This window comes from Rhinoderma darwinii, chromosome 2 (genome assembly GCF_050947455.1).
Source record: "Rhinoderma darwinii isolate aRhiDar2 chromosome 2, aRhiDar2.hap1, whole genome shotgun sequence".
Taxonomy (NCBI): domain Eukaryota; kingdom Metazoa; phylum Chordata; class Amphibia; order Anura; family Rhinodermatidae; genus Rhinoderma; species Rhinoderma darwinii.
In genome coordinates, this window is record NC_134688.1 from 349,536,269 (window position 1) to 349,559,844 (window position 23,576).

General features: G+C 44.3%; 1 long non-coding RNA gene across 2 annotated transcripts in view; it reads right to left on the reverse strand.

Moving 5' to 3' along the window:
* Positions 1 to 5,800: 5,800 nt before the first annotated feature.
* Positions 5,801 to 23,576, reverse strand: part of LOC142741314 (uncharacterized) — a 29,253-nt gene continuing 11,477 nt past the window's right edge. Inside the window, exons 1-3 of one of the 2 annotated variants that reach the window (XR_012881092.1) lie at positions 15,466 to 15,552; positions 11,771 to 11,849; positions 5,801 to 6,166 (exon numbers count right to left, since the gene is read on the reverse strand). This is a non-coding gene — a long non-coding RNA (uncharacterized LOC142741314). Of the gene's footprint in view, positions 6,167 to 11,770; positions 11,850 to 15,465; positions 15,553 to 23,576 lie in introns of those variants that run through there. The other variant, XR_012881091.1, reaches the window with a different exon arrangement.

Here is a 23,576-nt window from a genome sequence, read left to right on the forward strand (position 1 = left end):
TCATCATTTTCATATGTAGGTTGAAACACAGTCAAAAACTGTAACAGAAACAACAGTGTAGGAGGTTTAATACTAGGTGAGGAACAGCCAAACTCTGCTACAAAGGTGAGGTTGTGGAAGATAGTTTCATATCACAAGTCCACCATGGCAAAACTAAGAACAGCAACAAGACACAAGGTAAGTATACTGCATCAGGAAGGTCTCTCCCAGGCAAAGATTTCAAAGCAGACTGTAGTTTCAAGATTAGAGATGAGCGAACCGGGACAACCAAACCCGGTTTCGGTCCGAACATCGGGAAAAGTTCGGTTCGCAGCGAATCCGAACTTCACCGGGTTCGGTTGAACCCGTTTTGACCGAACCCGGTCAAAAATATTATACAAATCGGCAGCCACTTGTCTCTATCAATAACTGATAGAGAAAAGAGGCTGCTGATTAAAAATAAAATAAAAAGCATTTCATACATACCCGGTCGTTGTCTTGGTGACGAGTCCCTCTTCTTCCTCCAGTCCGACCTTCTTTTCTGACGCGGCAGCCTGTGATTGGCTGCAGAGGCCTCTGCGGCCTGTGATTGGCTGCAGAGGCCTCTGCAGCCTGTGATTGGCTGCAGCGGTCACATGGGCTGTAACGTCACCCAGGAATGTCGGGCCGGATGTCGAGAGGAACGCGTCACCAAGGCAACGGCCAGGAGACCGGACTGGAGGAAGCAGAAAGTTCTCGGTAAGTATGAACGTCTTTTTTTTTGACAGGTTACTCTATATTCTGATCGGAATTCACTGTCCAGGGTGCTGAAACAGTTACTGCCGATCAGTTAACTCTTTCAGCACCCTGGACAGTGACTATTTACGGACGTCACCTAGCAACGCTGCCGTAATGACGGGTGCACACATGTAGTCACCCGTCATTACGGGGCCTCATGCACACGACCGTAAAAACACCCGTTATTACGGGTCGTAATTACGACCCGAAATAGCGGGACCATAGACTTCTGTTAGCCACGGGTACCTTCCCGTTTTCTCATGGGAAGGTGCCCGTGCCGTTAAAAAGATAGAACATGTTCTATTTTTTTATTTTACGGGCTGTGCTCCTATACTTTATAATGGGAGCACGGCTCGGAAAAACGACCGGCTGCCCGTGGCCGGCCGTGCTCATCTCCTGAAATACTCTGTGCTGCCTTAAACTCTGTGGACAGGTCAGGATCCTGTTTCTTTTAAATGCTGCTGGGGAACCCGCTTGATCCACTATATAAGGCTGCGCTACAGTGCAGCATTTAAAAGAAACAGGATCCTGACCTGTCCACAGAGCTTAAGGCAGCACAGAGTATTTCAGGAGATGAGCGTGCAGATTCAGTGCTGCTGTGAACTCTGCTCTTACCATTACGTAGCTCAGTCTGTTACCTCTCCTCCACTCCTGTCCTCAATAACACCTTCACATGATTGGCAAGTCACCACGTAATGGTAAGAGCAGAGTTCACAGCAGCACAGAGTATTTCAGGAGATGAGCGTGCGGATCTTGTGCGGGGTGGTGACTTGCCAATCATGTGAAGGTGTTATTGAGGACAGGAGTGGAGGAGAGGTAACAGACTGAGCTACGTAATGGTAAGAGCAGAGTTCACAGCAGCACAGAGTATTTCAGGAGAGGAGCGTGCAGATTCTGTGCTGCTATGAACTCTGCTCTTACCATTACGTAGCTCTCAGTCTGTTACCTCTCCTCCACTCCTGTCCTCAATAACACCTTCACGTGATTGGCAAGTCACCACCCCGCACAAGATCCACACGCTCATCTCCTGAAATACTCTGTGCTGCTGTGAACTCTGCTCTTACCATTACGTGGTGACTTGCCAATCAGGCTGCAATATTACAACCACCGGGTGGTCACACACAGACATCTCAACACAGAGTATTGCAATATCATGTTTTTTTTCAAAGCTGGTTATCTCATGCCACACATCTCAGGATATGTTGAGATATGAGGAAAGGTGAGGAAGGACACATCTGTATATATATACAGGGTGATTCAAATAGGATGGTGCAAAGGTAAAGGCCTGTAGTTAAGGTAACATCAGTGGTAAATGGGCAGTGACTGAAAATCATAGCAAAGCTGGCTTAGTTGCCCATAGCAACTAAAGCCAAATTTGAAATGTGCTTACATTGTGTGATGTAAAATGGTGACATCAAAGCAAGAAAAGGCTTTTTGCGTGTTGGAATTTCCAAGAAGGGGGTCTATTGTGACAGTACAATGAAACTTTCCAAATACATTTGGTAAATTTGCTCCGCGTAGAAACTGCATTTCGCGTTGGGTGAAGAAATTCATGTATTAGAATAAGAAGTTTCTTGCTTATTATACTGTTAATCTAATTTGCTATTACTATAATGATTTTAGTAAATCCAGGATTAGCATTAACTGGAAATTTAGTTAGATTAACATTGCATTTAGACAGCATTACTTTCTGGAAACACATCATTTATTTTATAACACTGCTCATCTGCCATACAAATAGACAAGATTTATTATAAAGCTATAGAGGTTTGCTTTACAGAAATTTATCATACATAGATATTAAAGGGAGGACAGAACTTCCGCCGCGGCTGAAGAGGAAGGTAAGATTAGTAGCCCTGACTGGCGGGGTCCGACTCCCGGGACCCGCCAATCAGCTATTTTGAAGGGGCCGCAGCACTCGTACGAAAGCTGCTTGCCCTTCATTCCGGTCACTTCATTCCGATCACACTGTGAATCCGTGTCGGCGATTCACAGTGTGAGCGAGTAGTGAAATGAAGGGGAAGCAGCTCTCGTACAGATGCTGCGGCCCCTTCCAAACAGCTGATTGGCGGGTCCCCGACACATCAGCTATTGATGGCCTATCCTAAGGATAGGCCATCAATGTTTAGGGACTGCACAACCCCTTTAAGCCTACGATGTAGCAGGCTTAGAGGGCCCTTGAGACGGGATCACAGATTGTGTGATGCTGTCTGCTGGGCCCTGTATCTAAGCCAATCACATGGTAGGCTTAGATACATGGCCCATGTGTGATCCTGTCTGATGGGCCCTGTATATAAGCGTACCACACTGTAGGCTTAGATACAGGGCCCCAGAACACAGTAATCTTATACTGTAAAAGATTACTGTCTGCTAGACCCTGTATCTAAGCCTACCTTGTGGTAGGCTTAGATACAGGGTCCCACAGACAGTATCACACATGGGCACTGTATCTAAGCCTAACACGTCTTACAAATCAGTTTTTTTGTGTGTTTTCTTACAGGTTCGGTCGTTGGACTACGTTGGATTCCAGGACTACTTCGATGACTGCTTTTTTTAATTATCAATAAAATGGTTAATGAGGGTTGTGTGTTTTTTTTTTATTTCAATAAAATATTTTTTCTATGTCTGTGTTTTTTTTTAAACTATATTACTACCGCCTTAGTAATGGCCGCCGGCTGATTGACAGCGTCCATTGATAAGGCGGGGCTTAGTGTTAGCCGGTACAGAGGCTAACACTAACCCCCCTTTATTACCCCGGTACCCACCACCACCATCCATCTGCAGTGATGGTCGGCCACTGGGGTGGCCGCAGGCTGGTATTATCAGGAGGGGAAAGGCCAAAAACAGTGTCCCTTCCCACCCTGGTAATGCTAAGCTGCTGCTGCTTTATTGTATCTGGCTGGTTATGAAAAATGGGGGGGACCCCACGTCATTTAAAAAAAATAATTGGAAAGAACGATGTCGGGTCCCCCCCCAATTTTCATAACTAGCCTGATACAACACAGCAGCAGCAGGCAGCATTACCAGGGTGGGAAGGGCCACTGTTTTTGGCCTTCCCCAGCCTAATACTACCAGCCTGCGGCCGCCCCGGTGCCTACCCATCACTACAGATGGTCGGGTACTGGTTCGTACCCAGCTCTTCCCAGTACCCCTGGTGGCGGTGGGTACCGGGGTAATAATGGGGGTTAGTGTTGGCCTTTGCACCAGCTAACATTAAGCCCCGCCTTAGTAATGGAGGTTGTCAATCAGCCAGCGGCCATTACTAAGGTGGTGATAATAAAGTTTAAAAGGATACAAGCACATAGAAAAATATTTTATTGAAATAAAAAAACACAACCCTCATTAACCATTTTATTGAGAATAAAAAAACGCCGTCATTGAAGTCGTCCTCGTATCCGAAGTCCAACAACCGAACCTGTAAAAAAACACAAACACAAAAATAATCAGTGAGGGTATGTGCACACGATAGCAGGCATTTACGTCTGAAAAGACAGACTGTTTTCAGGAGAAAACAGCTGCCTCGTTTCAGACGTAAATGCTCCTCCTCACATTTTGCGAGGCTTCTCTGACAGCCGTAAATTTTGAGCTGTGCTTCATTGAGTTCAATGAAGAACGGCTCAAATTACGTCTGAAAGAAGTGTCCTGCACTTCTTTTGACGAGGCTGTATTTTTACGCGTCGTCGTTTGACAGCTGTCAAACGACGACGCGTAAATGACAGGTCGTCTGCACAGTACGTCGGCAAACCCATTCAAATGAATGGGCAGATGTTTGCCGACGTATTGTAGCCCTATTTTCAGACGTAAAACGAGGCATAATACGCCTCGTTTACGTCTGAAAATAGGTCGTGTGAACCCAGCCTGACACATAAAGAAGCAAAATTATTCTTACCTTTCCTGGGTCCAGCGCTGGAGCTGAGTCCTGTATCTAATCCGATCATGTGTGATACTGTCTGCTGGGCCCTATATCTAATCCAATCATGTGTGATACTGTCTGCTGAGCCACTGTATCTAATCCTATCATGAGTGATACTGCCTTCTGAGCCACTGTATCTAATCCTAGCATGTGTGATACTGTCTGCTTAGCCCCTATCTCTATTCCTATCATGTGTGATACTGTCTACTGAACCACTGTATCTAATCCTATCATGTGTGATACTGTCTGCTGAGCCACTGTATCTAATCCTATCCATAGTTTATAGGGTCGTAGTGCTATAGATATGCTATGCTGTCTCCTATACACACATTTTTTTTGGACAGACACATATGTATTGGGGCTATTTCCCCTGACATTTTAAGCCCTGAGGGTCTGTTCACACGGCAGCGTCCGTTACGGCTGAAATTACGGTGCTGTTTTCAGGAGAAAACAGCACCGTAATTTCAGTCGTAAAGGCATGTACAGGCGTCTTTCGCTGCGTCCATTACGGACGTAAGTGGAGCTGTTTTTTCATGGAGTCCATGGAAAACGGCTCCATTTACGTCTGAAGAAGTGACAGGCACTTCTTTGACACGGGCGTCTTTTTTACGCGCCGCCTTTTGACAGCGGCGTGTAAAAAAAATGACCGTCGGCACAGAACATCGTAAGACCCATTCTAATGAATGGGCAGATGTTTGCTGACGCTTTTGAGCCGCATTTTCGGACGTAATTCGGGGCTAAAACGCCCGAATTACGTCTGTAAATAGTGTGTGTGAACCCAGCCTTAGTGACGCCCCCGGCTGCTAGTGCTGCATTGTTGGGTCACTTAGGAGACCCAGCGATGCAGCTGAAAGAAGCGGACCGTCGGCCATGAGAAGTTTGCGGGGGGGGCCCAATAAGAACTTTTGCATCGGGGCCCATGAGCCTTTAGCTACGCCCCTGATGTGCGACCTCTGCATCTACACAAGGGCCTAGAAAGTAAGCGGTCCCTTTGCTTCCTCAAAAGCAGCTAACATAATCCTTCTGTCTAGAATTGTATTCTGCACACCTTTATGGTATTCAACATAGATTTTATTTCTTTAGGTAAATGCCAGTGGCTACAAGTGCAACGTTTCGGTCATGAGACCTTCGTCGGACACTGAGGAAACATATATATGTAGTTATAGCATATAATATGGGTTTAGAAAAAATACAGGAATACAATATTACAGGACATGTCATACATAGACTGTATAGAACATTGTATATACAAGATAGGTCAATATTTGAAAAATAAAAAAGGAAGGTACAGTTTTAGTCATCTTGGTACAGAAAACGCATAAGAGGGAATGGTAGTCATTATATATGTGTATACACACCAGGGGTTGTGTAAGTGCAACTCCCAATTTGTGTTGTTATAAACGTGCATAAATTGTGTCCGGAGGTCACAGGGGCTGCAGGACACCAGTATTGTATGTTCCATGTGGGTGGATAGGGGTGTTCCTGGTAAACAGTGGTCTATGAAGCAGTTAAGGAATAAACACAAAGTTTATACTGGACTCAAAGTGCAAGAGTAGAGGTTCATAGTGGAAACAATGGGACTACGTTATAGCTTTAAGGTAGGGTATTCAAATTACAAGCGGTGTATCAATAAATATCTCAACAGGGCGATAGGCAAATCAGAGGCGTAGCTAGGTTCTCCAGCACCCGGGGCAAAGATTCAGTTTGGCGCCCCCCCCCAACCTCTTTCCCGACATCTCCTTCCCCCTCCTTCCCTTTGTTTTCTCTACCAATCGACGTGTCATTTATTTTTATGTAACGCGAGCATAAAAACATTTGTACATATTACAAGCAATATGGTTCTATACACAACACCAGAACCAAGCTCAGCACATATATACAGCCCCAGAAGCAAGCTCACTACATATATACAACACCAGCACAAATACAGCTCAATTTAGTGCAACCCCTGCCGTATAGGTGTGTACGGCGTAAAACTACAGCTACCAGCATGGGCCGAACAATGGTAAGGATATGCTGGGAGATGCCGTTTCACAAAAAATAAATCCTATCATAATCATCTCGCTGCAGATCATACAGTGACTACAGTGCTGATTAGAGGCAGAATAAACATTTACATTAAGTGACTCACCGGTGACGTCTCAGATTCTAGTTCTTTTTCTCCATCCGGTCCAGACCTCTATGGTGGCTTCTCCCGGTCACAGACCATTTCTGCAGTTGCCACTCAGCTTCTCACTTTTCCAACATTTCTGCACCTATAAATAAATATAAAGTTATCATTATACCACACACTACGCCCCTAAATATAATAGCGAAATACACTGCACCTCTAATTATAATAGCACCATACACCGTGTTCTACATACATACACACACACTGTGCCCCCTGTAGATAGTGCCTGCCATAGAGCCCCCTGTAGATAGTGCCTGCCATAGAGCCCCTGTAGATAGTGCCCCCATACAGACCACCCCTGTATAGTGTCCCACAAATAACTTCCCCTATAGTGCTCTACAGATAGCCCACCCCTGTATATAGCCCCCTGTAGATATAGCCCACCCCTGTATATAGTACTCTACAGATAGACCCAACCATGTATGTAGCCCCCCTGTAGATATAGCCCACCCCTGTATATAGTGCTCCACATATAGTCCACCCCTGTATATAGTGTTTCACAGATAGCCCACCCCTGTATATAGCCCCCCTTGTACATATAGTCCACCCCTGTATATAGTGCTCCACTAGATAGTCCACCCCTGTATATAGTGCTCCACAGATAGCCCACCCCTGTATATACTATATACTAGGGTGGGCTATCTGTGGAGCACTATATACAGGGGTGGACTATATGTACAAGGGGGGCTATATACAGGGGTGGGCTTTCTGTGGAGCACTATAGGGGGAGCTATTTGTGGGATACTATATACAGGGGTGGGCTATATCTACAGGGGGACTATATACAGGGGTGGGCTATATCTACAGGGGGACTATATATACAGGGGGACTATATACAGGGGTGGGCTATCTACAGGGGGACCATATCTACAGGGGGACCATATCTACAGGGGTGGGCTATATCTACAGGGGTGGGCTATATCTACAGGGGTGGGCTATATCTACAGGGGTGGGCTATATACTATATAGCCCCCCCTGTAGCTATAGCCCACCCCTGTATATGGTGCTCCATAGATAGCCCACCCCAGTATATAGCCCCCCTGTAGATATAGTCCCCCTGTATATAGCCCACCCCCTGTAGATATAGTCCACCTGTATATAGCCCACCCCCTGTAGATATAGTCCACCTGTATATAGCCCACCCCCTGTAGATATAGTCCCCCTGTATATAGCCCACACCCTGTAGATATAGTCCCCCTGTAGATATAGTCCCCCTGTATATAGCCCACCCCTGTAGATATAGCCCCCCTGTAGATATAGCCCCCCTGTATATAGCCCACCCCTGTAGATATAGCCCCCTTGTATATAGCCCACCCCCTGTAGATATAGCCCCCCTGTAGATATAGTCCCCCTGTATATAGCCCACCCCTGTAGATATAGCCCCCCTGTAGATAGCCCACCCCTGTAGATATAGACCCCCTGTAGATATAGTCCCCCTGTAGATATAGCCCCCTGTAGATATAGTCCCCCTGTAGATATAGCCCCCCTGTAGATATAGCCCCCCTGTAGATATAGTCCCCCCACAGATACAGCAACACACTTTTACAATTAAAAAAAAAAAGAAAAATATTCAAACTCACCTTATTCCCGCTCCCACGCCGTCCGGCAGCCATGGGGACCTGCTCTCTTCTGCGCAGGTCTCCAGGGGGTTGAACACAGCGTCTATGAAAGGCGCTGATTGGCTGGGCAGGATGACTTTCTCTGCCAGTCAGTCAGCGCCTTTCATCGACGGAAGCGTCACTGGTACAAAAGGTACCAGTCGCTTCATTCGTGGAGAGGCGCTGAATGGCCGGGCATGGAACGTGCCCCGTCATTCATTGCTTCTAATTGTACCTGTGTTCTTGCGACACCAGGTACAATTATAGTGCAGGAGGAGGGGGCGCTGGCGCCCCCCTCTGAACTGCGCCCGGGGCACGTGCCCCGCTTGCCCCACCCTAGCTACGCCCCTGGGCAAATGAAACAAATGAAATGCACAGGGAGGAGAGTCATGACTGAGCAAAAGATGCATTGAGAAATAAGGTCCACCGTATAAGATACGGTTTAAACATACCTGAGCCGTGCTGGGGACTGATTCAGCGATTATTTTGCGATTGTGTTGGCGCAGCTACAATTGAATATGGCAGCTTACCGCTCTATGGGGTGCTAGAAATCCCTAGTAACTTCCTGCCTTATATATGCTGCTATGAGGGGGCGCCTGTGTGGGAGGACGTCATCAGAGGCGGCTGTGCTAACGTTATGGGACGCATCGGCCAAGATGGTTGTGCGTTCCACCATGGAGTGAATGTGAGGCGTGGAACGCATGTGCATGCGCAGAACAATCAAGAGGCCGACGTTGTCCAGGTAATCGCTGTTGCAAAGCAGGAAGACACTGTGTCATTGCAGACTCGTGATAAAGAAAAAAACTGTTATTTGTAAGTAGAGATGAGCGAACCGGGACAACCGAACCCTGTTTCGGTCCGAACATCGGGAAAAGTTCGGTTCACAGCTAATCCGAACTTCACCGGGTTCGGCCGAACCCGTTTTGACCGAACCCGGTCAAAAATATTATACAAATCGGCAGCCACTTGTCTCTATCAATCACTGATAGAGAAAAGAGGCTGCTGATTAAAAATAAAATAAAAAGCATTTCATACGTACCTGGTCATTGTCTTGGTGACGAGTCCCTCCTCTTCCTCCAGGCCTCTTCTTTTCTGATTGGCTGCAGAGGCCGCGGCAGCCTGTGATTGGCTGCAGCGGTCACATGGGCTGTATCGTCATCCAGGAATGTCGGTCCGGATGTCGAGAGGGACGCGTCACCAAGGCAACGGCCAGGAGACCGGACTGGAGGAAGCAGAAAGTTCTCGGTAAGTATGAACGTCTTTTTTTTTTACAGGTTACTCTATATTCTGATCGGAATTCACTGTCCAGGGTGCTGAAACAGTTACTGCCGATCAGTTAACTCTTTCAGCACCCTGGACAGTGACTATTTACTGACGTCGCCTAGCAACGCTGCCGTAATGACGGGTGCACACATGTAGCCACCCGTCATTACGGGGCCTCATGCACACGACCGTAAAAACACCCGTTATTACGGGTCGTAATTACGACCCGAAATAGCGGGCCCATAGAATTCTGTTAGCCACGGGTACCTTCCTGTTTTCTCACGGGAAGGTGCCCGTGCCTTTAAAAAGATAGAACATGTTCTATTTTTTTATTTTACGGGCCGTGCTCCTATATTTTATAATGGGAGCACGGCTCGGAAAAACGACCGGCTGCCCGTGGCCGGCCGTGCTCATCTCCTGAAATACTCTGTGCTGCCTTAAACTCTGTGGACAGGTCAGGATCCTGTTTCTTTTAAATGCTGCTGGGGAACCCGCTTGATCCACTATATAAGGCTGCGCTACAGTGCAGCATTTAAAAGAAACAGGATCCTGACCTGTCCACAGAGTTTAAGGCAGCACAGAGTATTTCAGGAGATGAGCGTACAGATTCAGTGCTGCTGTGAACTCTGCTCATACCATTACGTAGCTCTCAGTCTGTTACCTCTCCTCCACTCCTGTCCTCAATAACACCTTCACATGATTGGCAAGTCACCACGTAATGGTAAGAGCAGAGTTCACAGCAGCACAGAGTATTTCAGGAGATGAGCGTGCGGATCTTGTGCGGGGTGGTGACTTGCCAATCATGTGAAGGTGTTATTGAGGACAGGAGTGGAGGAGAGGTAACAGACTGAGCTACGTAATGGTAAGAGCAGAGTTCACAGCAGCACTGAATCTGCACGCTCCTCTCCTGAAATACTCTGTGCTGCTGTGAACTCTGCTCTTACCATTACGTAGCTCAGTCTGTTACCTCTCCTCCACCCCTGTCCTCAATAACACCTTCACATGATTGGCAAGTCACCACCCCGCACAAGATCCGCACGCTCATCTCCTGAAATACTCTGTGCTGCTGTGAACTCTGCTCTTACCATTACGTGGTGACTTGCCAATCATGTGAAGGTGTTATTGAGGACAGGAGTGGAGGAGAGGTAACAGACTGAGAGCTATGTAATGGTAAGAGCAGAGTTCACAGCAGCACTGAATCTGCACGCTCATCACCTGAAATACTCTGTGCTGCCTTAAACTCTGTGGACAGGTCAGGATCCTGTTTCTTTTAAATGCTTCACTGTAGCGCAGCCTTATATAGTGGATCGAGCGTGTTCCCCAGCAGCATTTAAAAGAAACAGGATCCTGACCTGTCCACAGAGTTTAAGGCAGCACAGAGTATTTCAGGAGAGGAGCGTGTGATTGGCTGCAGAGGCCGCTGCATCCTGTGATTGGCTGCAGAGGCCGCTGCAGCCTGTGATTGGCTGCAGAGGCGGTCACGTGGGATGAAGCGTCATCCCTGGAGGCCAGCCTTCTGACGTTATCCTGACATGCGTGACCGCCACTACAGCCTGTGATTGGCTGCAGCGGCGACATGGATGAAACGTCATCGCTGGAGGCCGGACAGGAGGAATGTAAGTATGAACGTATTATTTTTTTTTTTTTATTACATTAAAATTGTATTTTACGCGCGCCGAGCATATACTGTCAAGGTTGCTGAAAGCGTTAGTGCAGCCCATTAACTCTATCAGCACCCTGGACAGTACCATGCTCGGCGCACGGAAATTACAGGTTCGGTCAGAACTAGTTCGGTCCGAATCTAACTTTTTCGTGAAATTCGGCGAACTAGCCGAACCGAACTTTTCATAAATTCGCTCATCTCTATTTGTAAGTATCAGGAGACATATGTAGTCCAAGTTTAGACAGATGTGAAAGGATTATAAGGAAATTATAGAAATCGGCTATATGCTACCGCCATCTAGTGTATGTATCAGTTAGTGGACATAATGGAATGTTGTGGACAGTATAGACAGTAACAGTATAAAAGCTTGTTGGCTCTAGTATGCCCTATTATATAAAGGATACCGTGTCAATTGGGGTGGTTCGCTGGTCGTGAAAGCAGTCCCCCTTGTGGTACATATAGGCTCAGAGAGATTCATCGGGTCTGAGATGAAAAGAAAATGCAGATTGTAATATTATCTATCTCGTTAAACTGTTAAACATCTTAAACATCAACATTAAGATACAGTCAAGTGATGAATCAACACAGTACTCAAGGTCACAAATGACCAAACGCCAAAACTATTGCTCGTATTTATAGAAAACTGCTGATTTCATACTCCCTATTTAGACCCCTAGGTTCCAGGGTCTGGAGTTTGTGTATCCAGTATGCTTCTCTACGCTTAAGTTGTTTTATTCTATTACCCCCTCTTCTTGGTGCTGGAACATGTTCGATTACTTGGAACATTAACTGGGATATGTTGTGTTTGTGTTGGGCAAAATGTGCGGGAATGGGAAGTAGTGTTTTGCTGCAACGTATATTGGATTTGTGCTGGCCAATTCTTTCTTTGATCCGCTGGGTGATTTCGCCTACATATGCCAACCCACAGGGAGATTTGATCATGTAGATTACGTAATTGGTGTTGCAATCGAAATGGTCTCGTATCGGGATGCTCTGACCGGATAGGGGATGATGCATTTTATCTCCCTTGATAATGTGCGAGCATTGTAGACATCTACATGGAAAGGTGCCCATCTTGGGTGTGTTCAGGAACGTCTGTCTAGATGGTTTTTTGGACGATCCAATGTCTGCTCTGACAATTTTATCTCTGAGGTTCTTGTTTTTTTTTGAACATGGTAGGAAGGGGGATTTAAATTATGTGACTTGCGGGTAGGCCTCCCTCAATAAGGGCCAGTGCTTCCTAATAATATGATTAATCTTATATGCAAATGGGTGGTAGACGTGAATGAAGGGGATATGTTTAGGTTTTTCCTGGGTACGGGGGAAGCTCGGTAATTGTGCTGACTCTAAGACTCTTTTGGGGTATCCCCTTTCCAGGAATTTTGTCGTCATGTTATCTTTCCTTTCTTTGCGTAGTGATGGATTGTCCACAATACGGTTAACACGTGTATATTGTGATCTTGGTAGGGAGTTTCTAGTTGCTAGTGGATGGCAGCTAGAATAGTGTAGATGGACGTTTTTTTCTGTTTCTTTGGTGTAGAGATCAGTACTAAGTTTGCCATGTACATCTTTCTCAACTGTTGTGTCTAGAAAATGTATTTTGCATCTGACATGGCTCAAGGTGAATTGTAACTCTGGCCAGATGCTATTAAGTTAAGCTGTAAAATTCTGGAGGCTAACAGGTGGACCCTCCCAGAGGCAGAAGATATCGTCAATATATCTTTTCCACAGACGGGCATGTTTTTTTAAAAGGATGTTTGGATAAATGTGATGTTCCTCAAAGAAGGCCATGTAGCAGTTGGCGTATGGAGGGGCAACACTGGAGCCCATAACCGTTCACTGTAGCTGTATGAAAAAGCTATCCTCAAAGAGAAAATAGTTTTCAGTTAGTATTAGATTGAGTAGATCATCACAGAGATTCATGATGTCTGGATGTGTGTCAGCGTTCATAAGCATATCGTGTACTGCTCTCATGCCCTTGGTGTGTTGGATCGATGTATAAAGGCTGCAGACATCAAATGTGACTAGTATGGTTTCCGTTGGTAGTTGGTCTTGTGTTCTAATAGATGTTAAAAATGCTGAGGTGTCAAGAAGAAATGATTTAGTTGTTTTGACCAGAGGTGTTAATAATTTGTCAAGAAATTTGGAGATAGGTGAAAAGATGGAGTCGGTAGATGCTACTATTGCACGGCCTGGGGGCTTGTCAAGTCTTTTATGGATCTTTGGAAGGATATAGAATACTGGTGTTATTGGGTGTCTATTAATCAGGAATGATACTGTCTCCTGATCTATAGTTCCTTGGGCCATGTATCTGTCTAGTATATCAATGACTTTCGTCATTATTTTACTTGTTGGGTCATGGTTAATGGGTTTATAGACTGTCCTGTCTAGAAGCTGTCTATTTACTTCCTCCATGTAGGTGGCCCTATCTATGATGACAATGGCCCCGCCTTTATCTGCTGGTTTAATGATTAAATCTCTATCACCTGTAAGTGAGAGTAGGGATTGCCTATCAATATTGTTAAGGTTGGTCGGGCATTTAAAAAGGCCTAGGCCAAAGTCATGGCGGAAAGCCTCCATGTCTCTGTGGACCAGTCCAATGAATGTTTCCAGTGGGGGTGAATTCTTAGGGCGAGCGAACAAACTCTTGTTCCTCCGTCCAAGTTCTTTGGAGGTGACCATAGAGGTCACACTTGTCGTCATGGGGTCCTCTAGTCTTCGGGTTTCCCCCTTGTCTGAGAAAAAAAAATGTAGGCGTAGGGTTCTGAAGAAGCGGTTCAGATCCATATTCAACTGGAATAGATCATATCTGTAGGTGGGGCAGAAGGAAAGACCTTTCCGCAGCAGAAGGAGTTCTGCTGGGCCTAGGGATTTCGAGGAAATGTTCACTACCAGTGATTGTGGGGTGCGAGTCATACCTGTGACCTCGTTGCCATCGATCGACTTGTGTCTTCTGGTCCCACCTCTCCTCGTCCTCTTCTTGGGTGTCTGCCTCTGCGCTGGACTAAAAAATGATGTCTGCCTTGATTTTGATAGCCAGGATAGTGGTAGTCTGACCCTTCTCCGCCTGATCCGGACTGTGACGAGCCCGATGACTGGTATAGTCCTCTGTCATGATTATATGAATCCTTCCTGCCATCTGTAGACTCTATTTCTCAAGTAGTCGTCTTGGTCTCTTTGGAATTTTCTTCTTTTAAGCGCCTCAACCTCACTCCGATGAGTGCTGAGGTTGGATTTTAATTTATTATCAAACTCTGTGAAATCCGAGGTGGATAGGGTGGCTCTCAATTGCTGTTCGGAGGCTGCAATTTTGTTGTGGAGCTCTGTAATATTCCGTTGTAGATATGACACTGTCAGTGTTATAAGGTCAAAGGAGCATTTATTCAGTATGTGCTCGAATTGTGTGCAGTATTCCGGGTCGTCCTTGAAAATGGTAGGCTTGATGGGTACACATAGTCCTCTTGGGATGCGTTGCACCTTGATGTACTCTGCCAATGTGGCACTGTGTAGTTCTCGATTGATGAGTCTCCTCGTGGTTTTCTCATGGTCTCTATTACTAATTTCCGTCGGGGGGATCTGAAGGAAATCCCTGGATGTGGTGACTGTAGACAAGATGCTGTCTGTTTCTTCCTTATTAAAGGAGAAGGTCGGATTTGACATCCTTACCGTGCTGGTCTGAAGGGGAGGTGCATGTATGGTTGTGTTCAGACAGCACCAGTTTCTTCGGGTGCTCAAGATAGGGTCCCAACCCAGTTATAGGTCAAGAATTGTATTCTGCACACCTTTATGGTATTCAACATAGATTTTATTTCTTTAGGTAAATGCCAGTGGCTACAAGTGCAACGTTTCGGTCGTGAGACCTTCGTCGGGCAATGAGGAAACATATGTATGTAGTTATAGCATATAATATGGGTTTAGAAAAAATACAGGAATACAATATTACAGGACATGTCATACATAGACTGTATAGAACATTGTATATACAAGATAGGTCAATATTTGAAAAATAAAAAATAAAAAAGGAAGGTACAGTTTCAGTCATCTTGGTACAGAAAACGCATAACAGGGAATGGTAGTCATTATATATGTGTATACACACCAGGGGTTGTGTAAGTGCAACTCCCAATTTGTGTTGTTATAAACATGCATAAATTGTGTCCGGAGGTCACAGGGGCTGCAGGACACCAGTATTGTATGTTCCATGTGGGTGGATAGGGGTGTTCCTGGTAAACAGTGGTCTATGAAGCAGTTAAGGAATAAACACAAAGTTTATACTGGACTCAAAGTGCAAGAGTAGAGGTTCATAGTGGAAACAATGGGACTACGTTATAGTTTTAAGGTAGGGTATTCAAATTACAAGCGGTGTATCAATAAATATCTCAGTATCTTGTATATACAATGTTCTATACAGTTTATGTATGACATGTCCTGTAATATCGTATTCCTGTATTTTTTCTAAACCCATATTATATGCTATAACTACATATATATGTTTCCTCAGTGCCCGACGAAGGTCTCACGACCGAAACGTTGCACTTGTAGCTACTGGCATTTACCTAAAGAAATAAAATCTATGTTGAATACCATAAAGGTGTGCAGAATACAATTCTTGACCTATAACTGGGTTGGGACCCTATCTCGAGCACCCGAAGAAACGGGTGCTGTCTGAACACAACCATGCATAATCCTTCTGTCTATTAGAAATCTAAATCAAATCAATATTTGGTGTGACCACCCTTTTCCTTCAAAAGAGCATCAATTCCCCTACGTACACTTGCCCAAAGTCATGGATTTTGTAGCATTATAGTCAGGTATATGATTAACCAATTATACCAAACAGGTGATAATGATCATCATTTTCATATGTAGGTTGAAACACAGTCAAAAACTGTAACAGAAACAACAGTGTAGGAGGTTTAATACTAGGTGAGGAACAGCCAAACTCTGCTACAAAGGTGAGGTTGTGGAAGATAGTTTCATATCACAAGTCCACCATGGCAAAACTAAGAACAGCAACAAGACACAAGGTAAGTATACTGCATCAGGAAGGTCTCTCCCAGGCAAAGATTTCAAAGCAGACTGTAGTTTCAAGATTAGAGATGAGCGAACCGGGACAACCAAACCCGGTTTCGGTCCGAACTTCGGGAAAAGTTCGGTTCGCAGCGAATCCGAACTTCACCGGGTTCGGTTGAACCCGTTTTGACCGAACCCGGTCAAAAATATTATACAAATCGGCAGCCACTTGTCTCTATCAATAACTGATAGAGAAAAGAGGCTGCTGATTAAAAATAAAATAAAAAGCATTTCATACATACCCGGTCGTTGTCTTGGTGACGAGTCCCTCTTCTTCCTCCAGTCCGACCTTCTTTTCTGACGCGGCAGCCTGTGATTGGCTGCAGAGGCCTCTGCGGCCTGTGATTGGCTGCAGAGGCCTCTGCAGCCTGTGATTGGCTGCAGCGGTCACATGGGCTGTAACGTCACCCAGGAATGTCGGGCCGGATGTCGAGAGGAACGCGTCACCAAGGCAACGGCCAGGAGACCGGACTGGAGGAAGCAGAAAGTTCTCGGTAAGTATGAACGTCTTTTTTTTTGACAGGTTACTCTATATTCTGATCGGAATTCACTGTCCAGGGTGCTGAAACAGTTACTGCCGATCAGTTAACTCTTTCAGCACCCTGGACAGTGACTATTTACGGACGTCACCTAGCAACGCTGCCGTAATGACGGGTGCACACATGTAGTCACCCGTCATTACGGGGCCTCATGCACACGACCGTAAAAACACCCGTTATTACGGGTCGTAATTACGACCCGAAATAGCGGGACCATAGACTTCTGTTAGCCACGGGTACCTTCCCGTTTTCTCATGGGAAGGTGCCCGTGCCGTTAAAAAGATAGAACATGTTCTATTTTTTTATTTTACGGGCTGTGCTCCTATACTTTATAATGGGAGCACGGCTCGGAAAAACGACCGGCTGCCCGTGGCCGGCCGTGCTCATCTCCTGAAATACTCTGTGCTGCCTTAAACTCTGTGGACAGGTCAGGATCCTGTTTATTTTAAATGCTGCTGGGGAACCCGCTTGATCCACTATATAAGGCTGCGCTACAGTGCAGCATTTAAAAGAAACAGGATCCTGACCTGTCCACAGAGCTTAAGGCAGCACAGAGTATTTCAGGAGATGAGCGTGCAGATTCAGTGCTGCTGTGAACTCTGCTCTTACCATTACGTAGCTCAGTCTGTTACCTCTCCTCCACTCCTGTCCTCAATAACACCTTCACATGATTGGCAAGTCACCACGTAATGGTAAGAGCAGAGTTCACAGCAGCACAGAGTATTTCAGGAGATGAGCGTGCGGATCTTGTGCGGGGTGGTGACTTGCCAATCATGTGAAGGTGTTATTGAGGACAGGAGTGGAGGAGAGGTAACAGACTGAGCTACGTAATGGTAAGAGCAGAGTTCACAGCAGCACAGAGTATTTCAGGAGAGGAGCGTGCAGATTCTGTGCTGCTATGAACTCTGCTCTTACCATTACGTAGCTCTCAGTCTGTTACCTCTCCTCCACTCCTGTCCTCAATAACACCTTCACGTGATTGGCAAGTCACCACCCCGCACAAGATCCACACGCTCATCTCCTGAAATACTCTGTGCTGCTGTGAACTCTGCTCTTACCATTACGTGGTGACTTGCCAATCAGGCTGCAATATTACAACCACCGGGTGGTCACACACAGACATCTCAACACAGAGTATTGCAATATCATGTTTTTTTTCAAAGCTGGTTATCTCATGCCACACATCTCAGGATATGTTGAGATATGAGGAAAGGTGAGGAAGGACACATCTGTATATATATACAGGGTGATTCAAATAGGATGGTGCAAAGGTAAAGGCCTGTAGTTAAGGTAACATCAGTGGTAAATGGGCAGTGACTGAAAATCATAGCAAAGCTGGCTTAGTTGCCCATAGCAACTAAAGCCAAATTTGAAATGTGCTTACATTGTGTGATGTAAAATGGTGACATCAAAGCAAGAAAAGGCTTTTTGCGTGTTGGAATTTCCAAGAAGGGGGTCTATTGTGACAGTACAATGAAACTTTCCAAATACATTTGGTCAATTTGCTCCGCGTAGAAACTGCATTTCGCGTTGGGTGAAGAAATTCATGTATTAGAATAAGAAGTTTCTTGCTTATTATACTGTTAATCTAATTTGCTATTACTATAATGATTTTAGTAAATCCAGGATTAGCATTAACTGGAAATTTAGTTAGATTAACATTGCATTTAGACAGCATTACTTTCTGGAAACACATCATTTATTTTATAACACTGCTCATCTGCCATACAAATAGACAAGATTTATTATAAAGCTATAGAGGTTTGCTTTACAGAAATTTATCATACATAGATATTAAAGGGATTTCAGAGGAATTACTTTTTAAGAATATCCCCTGGATATATCACAAAATACATTAACGGGGGCTCAAAGCTCGGAGAAGGGGAAAGCCCAGTCTATGTTATTGTCAAAGAAAGGGCCATGCGTGTGTGGTCAGTCTTCACAAAAGATATGGAAGCAGCTGACCACTACCAAAAGTTTTTTTTTTAAGGCATACTCAATGCATATGCCACATTTCCTTAAGTTGCTTTAACCCCTTTTCAACATATAACATACAGTTTAGTTATAGCCGGCAAAGGAATGTATGGGGCGGGCTCACAGGCTGAATCCACTAAATACTAAGGGGGTGTCAACTGTATGTTACAGTCGACACTTTAAAGTAATCGAACTCTGATTCCGCTCGTTTTATCCCTTAGATGCCTCAGACGATAGTGATTGCGGCATTTAAACCATTAGAAAGAAGGTTTCATGGCAACCTAGGAGCCTCATGAAATCCCCCAGGCCTGCCATCTTTCTGCTCCTATTAAGCAGTGCCTCTGTAGTATATCGTGCAAGCGATCCAACAATCGCTGGTTAAAGTCCCCTAGGTGGACTAACAAAAAAAATGTATAAAAACTGTTAAAAAAATTTTTATGTACAAAAAAATATTAACCCCTTAACGACATGTCACGTATTGGTACGCGGCAGCCATTAAAGGGAAGTATGGTGCGGGCTCACGGGCTGAGCTCGCTTCGTACACAGCGGCTGACGGCTGTGTTACACAGCCGACACCTCACTGCAACGGGCGGAATCAAAGATCACTTTGATTCCGCCCGTTTAACACCTTAAATGCCGCGGTCAATTGCGACCGCGGCATTTAAATTGTTAGAATCAGGGGTGCGCCCCATCAAACACACCATTGCGCCCCCCGGCTGCACGATTGTCCGTTTACAGTGGTTGTTATGGCAGACTGGGGGCCTATTGAAGGCCCCCACGTCTGTCATCTTTGTACACTTTTGAAGCTCTGCCTCTGGCAGGGCTTCAAATGTGACTGTCAGAATCACGATATACTGCAATACATTAGTATTGCAGTAAATCATGCAAGCGATTTAGTCCATAGTGGGACTAATAAAAAAAAGTAAGAAATAGTTAAATAAAGATTTTTATAATGTTCCAAAAAAAAATTAATATTAAAAGTTCAAAAACCGACCTTTTCCCATTTTTTCCTAAAGCAATGTTAAAAAAAAGAAAAGTTAACATAACTGGTATCGCCGCGTCCGTAAAAGTCCGAACTATCACAATATAGCATTATTTAACCCACTCGGTGAACGACATAAAAAAAATATATAAAACATGCAAATTGCTGTTTCTTTGGTCACTTTAGCGATCCAAAAAAAATGAATAAAATGTGATCAAAAAGTCGCATGTAGCCCAAAATGGTATCGGTGAAAACTACAGCTCGCCCCACAAAATGTAACCCTCACACCTCTAAATTGATGGAAAAATAAAAAAGTTAGGGCTCTCTCAGAATATGGCAACACAAAACATTTTTTTTTTAGCAAATATTTAATTTTTTTTAAAAGTTGTATAACATAAAGCAAAACATATAAATTTGGTATCACCGTAATCATATCAACATGTAGAATAAGGTAAGTATGTAGTTTTTAACTCCTGATGGATGCCGTGAAAACAAAATCCCCCAAAAAATGGTGCAATCACTGATTTTTACCCATTTCATCCCACAAATAGTTTTTTTTTTCAGATTCCAAGTACATTATGCAGTACAATAAATGGTGCCATAAAAAACTAAAACTTGTCCCTCACAAAACAAGCCCTCATACGGCTATGTCGACAAAGAGATAGAAACGTTATGGCTTTTATAAGGCAGGGAGGAAAAAACGAAAATGAAAAACTCAAATTGGCCTGGTCTTTAACCCATTCCCGCTCCTGGACGTACTATTAGGTCATGGCAGCTGTATCGTTCGCGCTCCATGACCTAATAGTACGTCTCGGGAGTAACGGCCATTTCGGCCGTCCTCCCGACACATACAGGAGATGTGACAGCTGCTGTCTCGTACAGCAGCTGTCACAGCTCCTACAGCGGGGACCGATCGCTGTGTCCCCGTTGATTAAACCCTTAAAAGCCGCGTTCTATAGAGATCGCGGCTTTTTAGGGGTTAAGCTGCCATCGCCGGCCTGCTACACGATAGCGGCCGGCGATGGTGACTATGGCAACCAGACACCAAACAATGGCGTCCGGCTATGCCATAGACGGAAGCCTAGTGGGTCCTGACAAAGTCAGGACCCACTATGCTTGCTGTCAGTGAGTAGCTGACAGTTCTAATACACTGCACTACGCATGTAGTGCAGTGTATTAGAATTGCGATCAGGGCCTCCTGTCCTCAAGTCCTCTAGTGGGACAAAGTAATAAAGTAAAAAAAAAGTAAAAAAAAGATGTGTAAAAATAAGAAAATAAAAGTTTTAAAAGTATTAAAAGTAAAAATCCCCGTTTTTACCTTATCAGTCCTTTATTATTAATAAAAATGTATAAACAAACAAATAAACTATACATAATTGATATCGCCACGTCCGTAACGGCCTGAACTACAAAATTATTTCATTATTTATCCCGCACGGTGAACGCCGTAAAAGAAAATAATAATAAACCGTACCAGAATCACAATTGTTTGGTCACTTCACCTACCAAAAAATGGAATAAAAAGAGATCAAAAAGTCGCATGTACCTAAAAATGGTACTGAACGAAACTACAGTTCGTTACGCAAAAAATAAAAAAAAGTTCTGGCTCTTAGAATAAGGTAACACAAAAAGTGAATGATTTTTTACAAAACGTATTTTATTGTGCAAACGCCATAAGACATAAAAAAACTATAAACATCCGGTATCACCATAATCGTATCGCCCCGCAGAATAAAGTGAATATGTCATTTATAGCGCACGGTGAACGCTGTAAAAAAAATAGAATAAAAAAACAATAGTAGAATTGCTGTTTTTTAGTCACCACGCCACCTAAAAATAGAATAAAAACGGATCAAAAAGTCGCATGCACCCCAAGAAAACTACAATGGATTCCTCAAGGGGTTTAGTGTCCAAAATGGGGTCACTGTTGGGGGGTTTCCAATGTTTTGGCACCGCAAGACCTCTTCAAACCGGACATGGTGCCTAATAAAAAAGAGGCCTCAAAATCCACTACGTGCTCCTTTGCTTCGGAGGCCAGTGGTTCAGTCCATTACCGCACTAGGGCCACATGTGAGATACTTGTCAAAACTGCAGAATCTGGGCAATACGTATTTAGTTGCGTTTCTCTGATAAATCCTTTTGTGTTATAAAAAAAATGGTATAAAGAGGATTTTATGACAAAAAAAAAAAGTTAATTACATTGCTCTAAATTTCTGTGAAACACCTAAAGGGTTACATAGTTTGTACGGTTGAAAGAAGACATATGTCCATCAAGTTCAACCAAGGGATGGGAAAGGGAAAGTGGGATGGGAAAGGGGAAGTAAAAAATTTCTACACATAGCAGTTAATATTTTTTAGTTCTAGGAAATTATCTAACCCTTTTTTAAAGCCATCTACTGTACCTGCTGTGACCAGCTCCTGCGGTAGACTATTCCATAAATTCACCGTTCTCACAGTAAAGAAGGCTTGTCGCCTCTGCAGGTTGAACCTTTCTTTTTCCAGACGGAGGGAGTGCCCCCTTGTTTTTTGAGGGGGTTTTACATGGAACAGGATTTCACCATATTTTTTGTATGTGCCATTCATATATTTATATTAGTTAATCATGTCCCCCCTTAGTCGTCTTTTCTCAAGGCTAAATAGGTTTAGTTCTTTTAATCTTTCCTCATAACTTAGATTCTCCATGCCCCTTATTAGCTTCGTTGCTCTTCTTTGTATTTTTTCCAACTCCAGGGCATCCTTTCTATGAACTGGAACCCAGAACTGGACTGCATATTCTAGATGAGGCCTCACTAATGCTTTGTAAAGTGGTAATATTACATCCATGTCTCGCGAGTCAATGCCTCTTTTGATACACGACAATATCCTGCTGGCCTTTGAAGCAGCTGATTGACACTGCATGCTGTTATTTAGTTTATGATTTACAAGTACACCCAGATCCTTCCCAACAAGTGAATCCGCCAGTGTAGCTCCCCGTAGGACATATGATGCTTGCAGGTTGTTCGTACCCAGGTGCATAACTTTACATTTATCTACATTAAACTTCATTTGCCAAGTGGACGCCTAAACACTTAGTTTGTTTAAATCTGCCTGCAATTCACAAACATCTTCCATAGTCTGAACTATATTGCATAGCTTGGTGTCATCTGCAAAAATAGAAATAGTGCTATTAATCCCATCCTCTATATCATTAATAAATAAGTTGAATAATAGTGGTCCCAGCACTGAACCCTGGGGTACACCACTTATAACTGGGGACCATTCAGAGTAGGAATCATTGACCATAAACTTTCTAAATGCTGTTCTGAATACTTTGAGGGGTCTAGTTTCTAAAATGGGGTGTTTGATAGGGGTTTCTAATAAATGGGCCCCTCAAAGCAACTTCAGAACTGAACTGTAACCTAAAAAAATAAATAAATGAGGCAATACTTCGCTTCTTACATTATACTGATAATGAGCCGTGCCCACCCTGAGATGACCCCAGTTTTGACCGTTTGTATAAACGGAGACCCCTATTAGACCGTTTCAGTGCCCGGTTTTCCCAAGCATACACCCCCGAGAAGTGTATTTCTATTGATGAGTCCCTGGTACATTTTAAAGGGAGGGTTCAATTCCGCGAGTACCTGCCGGGTAAGAGGGCAAGGT